Genomic DNA, 9,069 nt, shown 5'->3' with positions numbered 1-9,069 from the left:
ATAATACAAAATACGGGAGATTGTAAACTCGGTCCAAGGAAAAAAAATCTTCATAAGGTCTATTGTAAACTTGGCCCTTGTTTTTCTCAGTTAAAAATTAATTAGTTGTAAACTTGTTGTACATTTCCCTACCCCTACCCATTTCAATTTTTCAACTTTTTCCAACGCTATTTAATTTAGTGCTCCATTCCTGCCAATTCCTGCCGCTACTCCCGGAATTCCTGCTCAAAAACACGCCCCCAAATAATTAAAAATCCTTGGGTGGGGTGAAGGAAACGTTTCTCCACCCCATCTAAGTTCGGGAATGTACTTTAGATAAAAGATAAGATAACCTCTTTTTTATCTGGAAAGAAAACAGATAATTATACACTTTTTAGGTTTTTTAAGACTTCATCAATTAAATTATAATGTTTACACATATTTATAATTTTTTTTATTAATATTATTTATTATTGAACGTAAATTATAAATTGGGTCGTTATGCATGGGTTAAAAATTGTATATTCATGGGTACGAATAATTATAAATTGGTAACTGATTTGTACAACCTCAAGTTACCTCAAGTCAGTAGCAAACTTTAATTTATTATTATTAGTTTATTGCTTATTATCAAATGATAATTTAAGTCATCCAAATTTACATTGTGATATGAAGTCCTCAGATGTGCAAGTTATCGATTATTCTATATCTGCTACAAATTACTGTAATGTAAACAGATGAAATACACTAATTAATACAGAGTCACCTAAAAATATTTGTATTAATGAGTTAACTTCTTTTATTATTAAAAATTAGAATACATCTGAAAGATACATTGTGACTGACACAAATGCTTCAAAAAAATTGAACCCTATGTAAAATGTTTTATAGATAAATAAAGTACATAAAGCTAATCAACATATTAAATCACATTTTTTGTTTTGTAATAAATGTAATAAATCTAAATATAGTCGTATGGTTGTAAATGTTCTAGCAAATCTTATAAGCATAGGTATGATAAATACTATTTACTAAGATAATAACTAAAACAAAACATTTAAATATTTTACTATTTATTTATTTTTATAATTGTAAAACTGTTGTTAATTTTTCACCAAATATGTTGTATTGAAAAGAAAGTCTAAAAAATGTCTATAGTCTGTTTCACAACACTAGATACTCGATAGCAGCGTGACCCATGGACTAAGTTATGCATTTCATTGTTTCCCAATATTATAAATATAATTTTTTTTTTACAATTTATTACAAATATAATTTATTAGATCAGAAAAACGTGTACACATTATGACATGATTAATATTACTACATTACTATATACAATTTAATATTTTTTTTTAAATTTGGCGCGCTTTTATATGAAAAATTTTTCGAAACCCTGGTGATAATTATCCACGGGTCGCGCTGCTATCGAGTATCTAGCGTTGTGAAACAGACTATAGTATTTGGGCTATTAATAAAATATAATTATTTAATTCACCAAACTCAAATTCATATATTATTGTGTATTGTTTATTAGTATGTTACTTATAGTATATTATTTTTTAATACTTTAAAACTTAGGTTATGAATTGTTCATTTTTAAAAATTACTAATATCACATGTCTCATAATATTGTATATCACAATATAATATATAACTGGTATAACTTTGCACATCAAATATTGATTTAATACCTACTGTAGTTTGTAATATTATACTAATAACTAATAAGTAATGACTAACAAATTGCTTTGCTCTCAGCATTAAGTTGTTTAGGTATCTTTAAAACATTGAAAGATTTAGAGTGACAAGACAAAACTAGAAGAAATTAAAATGTTCTTTTTCTTGTTTCATAATTTTTATGTAGGTTCTTTCAAAGTCCTTTAGCTGTGGATCCGGGTTCTCCTCTTCCTTTTAAATTGTTCAATCGTAGAAAAATTTTAGCAGTGAATATTGTTTATTGACTATTATATTATAAAGAACAATTTTATATTTTCGTTACTAAATTATTATCTACAAAATATTAAATTCATAAATTAGTATAGGGCATAATATTATTGTGAACAGTTTTCAACAACTAGTCACTAATGTTGCAAATGTAGCACTTTATATTCTTCGTACAATCTGCACAATTTGAAATTGAAATAGTTTTCTTAGATTTCCCAACTCCAATTGGGGTTACATTGTTTACTTTACGGTCATTGTTTGTCGATAACGAACAATAACATTTTGAATCGTCGTGAAAGTAACTAGTAAATTTGTAATTATCATTAAAGGGTTTTTCGTGGTTTATACTTGTACTCGATTGATGATATAAATTAGCATTTTCTTGAACATTTCCCAACAGTTTCGTTGGTGGCTTAAAACCGTTTTTATATGTTAGAGGTACGTAATCATTTTTTTCAATTCTCTGTTTCCACCACGATTTTCCATCAATTGTTGATTTCATATTACCAATCATGTTAATATTAGACATTTTTGATGATTTATGTTTATAATCATTACTCTGAAAAACAGTAGTTCCAATCAGTGGCGTATACAAGGGGGGGACATTGGTGTCTGATCCCCTCCCATTGGCTTTGGGAGTCAGTAGGCTCCACTAGGCTCGTGAGGCGGAAACTGTAGGGGGTGGCAAATGTTTTATGTTACATTATTTTTTATTCTCAAAAAAAAAAAAGAAAAGATTAATGACATTCAAATGGGGTACTCATCATTTTTGGTATCTGAAAATATGAAATTTAATAATTTAAATCTCTGGCGGGAGCCTATTCTCGAAACGGCGGTTTGCTTGTTTCTAGTTATAACATGCATTATTACGTAAAACTCCAATATGCGTATCTAATGTCATTACGCGTTTGAATGTTCGACCGTTCGACGAAAATATAAGATTATTTTCAACCCGTATTATACAATATACGTCTATACTAATTATTGAACCTAGATAATAATCTTAACTTGAAATTTTATAATAAGTCAGTTCACTCCAGTGGCGTATATAGAAATAATTTTTGGGGTGGGCTATAATGCTATATAATATGATTGACTAATTGATACAAAATGATATTCTAATTTTACAGTAAAATCTAAACAAATTTGTTACTTATATAATAGTCGTCGAAATTACCTCCCACTAAATATAAATAATTGCGGTGTTACCTATTACTTTTTTTCGTCTAGAGAATGTTATTAGTTATGACTTTTATTATAAAATTGATAATTGTAGTATTTAATTACATATTAATACTTTAGTTAAAAAATCATTTAAGATGTTAGAATTCATAAACAGGAATACAATTAATTTTAAAAATATTAACTCATTTATAATATAGGTAATATTATTTAATTTCAATATAATATATCTGTCAAAAATTGAGATTCAACTTACTGTACCTACTTTTAATTTGTATTACTAAAGGTTATACCTATCTGTTTATAAATGAATAAATAAATATTTATATAGCAATATCATATAATATAATGTTCTATATCTATTTATGAATATTACAATAATATAATAATTATCATTCAAATTGAATATATTTTTATTATTATTAATTATTATTTTTGACAGTTGTACCCAACAGTACGATTAGGTATAGCTTTGAGGATATTTTTTCCTAAATTTTGGACAGTATTAGATCTCTGGATAGTACTAGCAAAAGGGGGCGGTAAACACTGAGCTTGCCTCAGGCCCGTATAACCCTTAGAATCAACCGTGGAAAATCAATATGTTATTTAAATGCAATTTTTTTTACAGTAAAAAGTATGGACATTCTGATTGAACAGCAAAACTATTATTCTTAGAATTTCAAAATAATAATTAGCTCGAACTTGGGTGATTTTCATTAAATTTTTATATTTTTTTTTTTTTTCGAACTGTTTTAAAAAATACGATCAACAAAATGACTATCTTGGAAATTACATAAACGTATTTGCCTAAAAAAATTGTTTGATAATTTTTGAATTTAAAAAAAAAATCGAATATTATGCTATTAATTAAGAATTTCCAGACATATAACTATAGTAAAAACTGCATTTAAATATATCGAGTTTCCACAGAGATAATAAGGGTGATACGGAACTTCTGGGACAGAACTTACGAACCATCGAAGAAAAGCCCTTAAAGACCCCCCTCCAAAAAAAATGGTCTTAAATTGTTTTTAAGCGTATCAATATGTATCATTATACTAGGGCTTCAGCCTACTGTTTGGAGACTCCAAACCGCGAACGCTTTTCTCGTCAATGACACTGCCAACGACCCGTTCGGGTTTGGCCCAAGTGGTGTGGACCATATAAAATACGCCTTACCCGATCGTCGCCTCCACCGCCGCCGATGAGACCCGTCTCGTATCCATCGCCGCTGTACCGGTACAGCTTCAATCCTTCGCGTATTTCGGCGAGCAAGTCCGGCGGCGCTCCGCCGGCGGGCAGACGACTTGCACCGTGGACCGCCGAAGCCGCCTCGGCTTCGACCGCCGCGGCCAGCAAGACGTCCAGCCGGCCGTCCGCTCGTTCGCCGAGCAACCGGTCGGCCACCGGACCTGGCCGCAGCCCCGTAACGAACTTGTCCACGACCGGTGTCCACTGCGGCTGGTCGACGACGTCGAACCCGCACGGCACGGCGGCCGCCCTCACCCGCCTGTACCAGTCGTACGCCCGTTCGCCGTCGACCTGGCGGATCGCGTAAAAGCGAGCGCGGACCCGGAAATCGGACGCCGCCGCGGTTATCTTCCGGTCGTCACGGCCCGGAGTCTCATCCATGTATGCCTACGTGACGATATACCTGTAATATGATGAAAATATTCAGGGAGCAGTATTCACGCTATATTTATACTGCATGCCGCGGTTGTGGCGTTTCCGCTGTTTTCGTCGCATAGACATTTGCCGAAACTCTGTCCCTCGTTTCCATGACGAATTATATTATAGAATGGCATAATATTTTATCGAGTGATGATATTGCTTGCGGTGTATACCGCACCACACCGGGGGTCGCCAAACGGTGGTCCACGGACGGACTTTATCCGACCCACGGACGAAAAATAAATTACTTAAAGAATAATGTTTCCATCAAAATTACTATTTACGGGTTTCAGATTTCGTGGACGTCAATAATAATAAACAAAGAAGCCGTTATTACAATATATTTTCAATTCAGATATAAATACCTCTATACGTTTTAATTTGTAATTTATTATTTTTATTGCAAGTAGCTGGGTTTTTTTTAAGGGGAGATGCAGTCCCAAAGTCTCCCTCGACGAGCCACCCCTGGATAATAATGAATAACAATAACAAAAACAATTTACATTTAAAATATTTTAAACAAGCATTTAAATTTTGGCGGCATTTCGGCATAAATAATATTGCATATTTTCTATTACACAATAACACAATGAATAAAAACAAATGTATACAAACTTTACAAGTATATTGGTATATATGATTAGACAGTTTTTTGCAACGCCTTTTCAGTTAGGTAAATTTTGGCCGAATTTATGGTAGGTTTCTACCAAATGGTCTAACTGGATGGTTGTGCCGTTCAGACAAAAAAACATATGATCATTTTTCTCTGGGGATATATTATATGCTGTAACATGGCGGCATGGCATTGGTGTTGTTGTTTTTTTTCAAAACATGGTAAGTATAGCAAAACAGGTTATAGAATAAGGTACTTTATAGTAAAATAGTTTAACATTATAATATTCACTCACCTTTTAGTTTCAGTTGATTTATTTTTATAGTATAAAAATTCTCATAATATGAGAAGCCGACGTCATTTCTGATTATTTCTGTAGTCTTTTGTACAATTTTACCCCAAACACATTAGTATAACTATTAGGAAAATTGAGCATCTCTGGTTCTACTATTATACATAGTAAATAATTAAATATATTTGGATATATATATAACTATACTAGTAAAAAGAACATACTGACTGGATTGGCATTGGCAGCAACTACTGGCAGCATTAATCAAGTAAATGTTAAATTTAAAATCATTTATAATCACAATAACGACATGGGTAGTTGATATTTTCAAAGTTTAGGTTACAATGAATGTCAATTACTTAAAGTCATCATAGGACTGGAGGTCAGGTTTCAAATATTGATGCCAGTATCCATCCATTATCCAGTAGGTATATTATTATTATTATGTTTGCTTTCGGTATATTAGCATTCGGCGATAACACCTACTGAATTTTTATGGCAAATTCAAATACAAAATAATAGCTATACAATTTAGACGATATTATATACATTTTAACGTTGACCACATACAGGTCTCGGAACGATTCTATTTTAACAACCTATCGATTTTTCAATTTTTTTTTCATAATGTGTTTTTTAAAGTGTTTTGTAAGAATGTAAAAAAAAAAGCCAGGACAAACCTTGTTTTGAAGTTATTGATGAAAAACTTCAAAAACTAAATTTTTTTCGTATAACGCGCATTATTTTTTAAAAAAAATGTTGTGGTGAAAATTTCGTTTCTTAGTTATAACTGTGACGTTCTCGGTTCCTTCCCGCGCAAAACTGTTTTTTGCTATGTTGTATACATTTGTATAAGACTGTATGAGTATGACTTGGTATTCGCATTATCACTGATTGTAACTGCGAATTATTATATATTTTGATATTAAGTATTGTACTCGTGCACAATTTGACACAACTTGAATCGGTGTTTTTCTTTATAATGTTTGATGTCACAGGTGGTGTAGCCAGTATAGGGGCTACGCCTCATTGGCGTAATTTGGGAGTTGAAACCTGAATAGGTGGGATATTCCCTGTCTGGTAATAAAAACAGTCCGATGGGTCTCTTCAAGAGACTCTCTTGTAGAAAATTTACTTTGGGTCTGTAGAAAATGTCTTAGTATTTGAGAATATACTCAATATAAATCCTATATTGAAAATAAAGTAAAACCCGTTAATATATCGAATGATTGAATTTTAGTTAGGTACGTATTTTTTTCTGAGCTAAATAAAACATTTTCTATTTGCCTCTCGGGGGCCCTTTTTTCCAAATCGCGGACTGGGCCTTTTCGAGCCAGTCCGACACTGTGCATATTTAACAATAATTTTGGCGAAAAAATCCAGGGCTTACCTATTATTTTATGTGTATAACTATAAATAGGTACATATTGTTTATACTCTAAAATAAACAAATACAAATGTAAAATACTCCTTTTACGTTAATTGATTTTCAGTTTAAAAAAAGCAAGTAAATAGATGTCGTTCTGCTGTACCGTAGATTACAAGTGGGTCATTATAGTGGATGGAATTAAATTGGAATTCAATGATATATCATTATTTTACGTATTCTGTCAAAATTTGAACTTTAAATTCATATTAAAAAAAGTTGTGACTATGTATTTTTAATATTTTAACATCAAATATTGAAAAATTATTTGATTAAATCATAGAAGGCTTTTTGATAAAACAAATTTCATTTTCAGAATTACTGATAGTCCTACTTAAGTAATAAGTAATAACGTTAATACACACAAATATAATGCCATATAATTGATGTAAGAAGTAAGAACCATAATAAGTTGTCTATGTAATACTCCTTAGAAAATAACGTCTGAAACCGCCTAAATTATAAAACTATTTTAATATACCTACCTACATAACATTATAGTATTTATTTTTTGTTTTTAAATAAGTAAACAATAGTTTTGCTAATTTAGTAGTTCCATCTTTATGGGGAGAAGGTAATATACAGTAGCTTTTTAGATGTTCTATTTTTATAATATTTGTAGACTTAACTACTCATTTTATTTAGACTGAATTAAGATAAATGTTCAATTTTTTATGATTTAATTATCGTGATAAAAATACCAAAATTATTTAACAATAGACATTGAGTTTGAAATTTGAAATACATTATAAAATAATATATATTATTATCAGTGTTAAAAAGGTTTAAAATTAATAAAATCAGTGTTAATTGTTTTAACATGTTTAAAATATTAAACAATAAGACTACCGTCTGAATGGGTACAGTTATTTAATAGACTACTCATCATTATGTACCTATAAGTACCCAGTTCTATAGTTCATACTTATATTTCAATTGACTTCCTAGTTACTATCATGCCATAATAAAAAATCGATAAAATATAGCAATGTTTTCTTACTCTCATAATACTTTTACAGTTTATAGTTGTATATATTTTTTAGACTTTTTATACGTCCAGTGAGAATAATAAGCATATAATATCGATACTAATTATTTTTTTTTTTTTGATTGCCTTATTAATTTAATAAATAAGTACTCAATTATGATATCGTAAATAATGGAAGCCAATATTGTTTTTAAATATTTGTGTAAATTGTAATTTAGTAAGAAGTAACATGATAAAATGATAATAATTTGATAGTTACTTACAACGGCACAACGCAAAATCCAATCAGCATAATGATATTATGGCAGTCACACTAAAATATTTATCTATGAATATCCTATTATAGGTACGTTGTATTTTTTTAACGATTAATAATTTGAATCGAGTAAATTAATTATTATTTATTATTACGTCAAAAAACATTTACGCTTTCAACATCTTAAATCAACTAATTATGTTTTTTATTTCATTTCAATATTAACTAATATTTATAAATTATTAACTTTCAAAAGGTTTGTTCGTTGAAACTAATTGATTTATTATACAAATTATGTTCATTGTCATTTTTAACTTTTTTCATACCTATGGGGTATGGCGGCTATGATATATCATACCGTTAACGTATTGGGCTATAAATTAACATATTATATAGGTCGTTTAAATTAAACAATGCCCATGTATCACCTTCATTTGTCATTAAGTTTATCACTAATAATGTATAAGTTTGTATTTTTGTTACTTTTATTGTCTATAATGAATTATTTTTTATTTAATTTATAGTTCACGTTTTGATATTTAATGTTACTCAGTGATTAGACATTTAGACGATAATAATATAGATAGGTAAACATAAAATATGTAATAAATATAATCATTAATCACATCAGATGTGCCTACCTAACAAATAACAATATTTATCGAGTTCCTACTAATTATTATATTATTATGTATTTGATAGCAAACAGTGCTCC

This window comes from Acyrthosiphon pisum, chromosome X (assembly GCF_005508785.2).
Source record: "Acyrthosiphon pisum isolate AL4f chromosome X, pea_aphid_22Mar2018_4r6ur, whole genome shotgun sequence".
NCBI classification, from domain to species: domain Eukaryota; kingdom Metazoa; phylum Arthropoda; class Insecta; order Hemiptera; family Aphididae; genus Acyrthosiphon; species Acyrthosiphon pisum.
The sequence above is the reverse complement of the archived record's forward strand: the minus strand, read 5'-3'. Positions refer to the sequence as shown.